The 1725-nt window shown below is 41.2% G+C and overlaps 1 protein-coding gene across 1 annotated transcript in view; it reads right to left on the minus strand.

Annotated features, from left to right (window-relative positions):
* Nucleotides 1-1719, minus strand: part of ARMC9 (armadillo repeat containing 9) — a 152406-nt gene extending 150687 nt beyond the window's left edge. Inside the window, exon 1 of the mRNA XM_023724514.1 lies at nucleotides 200-1719. The gene's annotated coding sequence lies outside the window, so the exon portion shown is untranslated. The remainder of the gene's footprint in view (nucleotides 1-199) is intronic.
* Between the last annotated feature and the right edge of the window lie 6 nt (nucleotides 1720-1725).

The following is a 1725-nucleotide window of genomic DNA, read 5'->3' on the forward strand; positions in this document are numbered from 1 at the left end:
GCCGAGTCTCGGAGACCCTGAGCACGGAGCTGATCCTCTAGGGGCCTTAGCACACCCTCCCAGGAGCGCTTCATCCTCCCTGTACATATCACAACACTGGCAGTCACCGCGGTTTAGGACGCAGCCTGAGCCAGTGTGCTACTCCAAATAAAATCTGCCCTAACACGGTAGGTGGTCTCCATTTGCTTCAAAAGGATACACAGAGTGTTAAAAGCCTTGGCGTGTTACTGGCTTTAAAAATTAAAGCCAGAAACTTCTCCAACTTCAACCTTAACTCTGGAGTCCAGGAATCCTGAAGGAGAAAACAAAGAGACAAAAATCAAAGCGCTGGATAATAAATGCAGACAGTGTCATGAGGTGGACGTGGCCGTTAGGTTAAAAAACCCTGCCAGAATCATCGTAACTAGAAGCAAGGTGTCTTGCCAGTGAGGTGACACTGTAAAAAACAGCTTTTAGGACATCTGACAAATTCATTTATTCAAGATTCAAATAACCCTGTCCATAATTTGAATAGTTCACAGATTTTAACACGAGCACAAGAAGTAACCATATTAGGTTGAATACCAAAAATAACTCAGTACAGTTTAGGCATGTATGGCACAGGTAGGCATAACACAGTTTTCACTAAGTTACCACACGTTTTCCAAAGAAGAGATTCATTTCCTTACCCCCAGCTGGATAAGAAAAAAAGGACAAACGCTATTCTCTGCTCCAAATACTCCATCATGTCAAGAATTATGCAATACTTTTGGTTTGATTTGTCCCTGAAAAATAAATCATTTATCTCAACTTGCTCATTAAGAAGGGAAAAAACGACTTAATAAAAGAAGTGTGACGGCAACGAGCTTTCTCAGAGCAATCTTCCTCAACGTCTTCACACAAAGACATCTTCCATCCAAACCAGGACATTCCAGAACAGTAAGTTGTAGCACCAGGAATTCCCATAGACTTACCTCTCAGACCTGGCCCCATCTCCCTCACTCAGTCCTTCCCATCCCCTCCACTTCCTCCTCTTCTCCAGCCCCATCTCCTCCCCAACACCTCCTACCCATCCAATCATAATACCCAGTAAGTTATCTGACTTGTGGAAAAAATACTGCCAGGTGAGCAGAAAGTTCTTATATTTTTAAAGATTTTGTAACTTCCAAGCACTGCATGGTTATTTAGTTTATAATGTGTGGAACAGCGCAAGACTCTCTGTGCTCAATCATATAAAAAGAATCTCGGGAAAGGACGGCCATGTTGGCCAACATAAATCCAGACATCACAAAAAACAAAGTGAAACAAAATAAACAGTGATCTTACTTGGGACATGTAGACTGCCAGGTAGACTGCTCTGCTGTTGATTACCACTCTGTATGAACAAGCTTATACTTTCAATTTAATTACTTACTTTATGATGTAAAAAATTACAAGTGAAAATATAATGACAGGGATGACTGGAATAAAACTTCTCTAGGCAATGGAATCCCTTACCTTTTTCTTTCCTGTGCAGATTTTTTTCTGTGACTTTGGCTTTGAGAATAAGAACATTTCCCAGATCTGATGGGCACTTGACTATCAAGCTTCCAAAAGAAGTTTAATGAGATGAAGGCCGAGCTCAGCGGGAGAAGCACTGGGCTGGTTCTGCTGTATTGTCTTAGAAAAGTTACTTCCCCTCTTTATATCATAGTTTCTCCATTTGGAGAATGTAGACTTTAAACTATATTGGTGATTGTCTTTCTT

This window comes from Trichechus manatus, unplaced genomic scaffold (genome assembly GCF_000243295.1).
Source record: "Trichechus manatus latirostris isolate Lorelei unplaced genomic scaffold, TriManLat1.0 scaffold00249, whole genome shotgun sequence".
Lineage (NCBI taxonomy): Eukaryota > Metazoa > Chordata > Mammalia > Sirenia > Trichechidae > Trichechus > Trichechus manatus.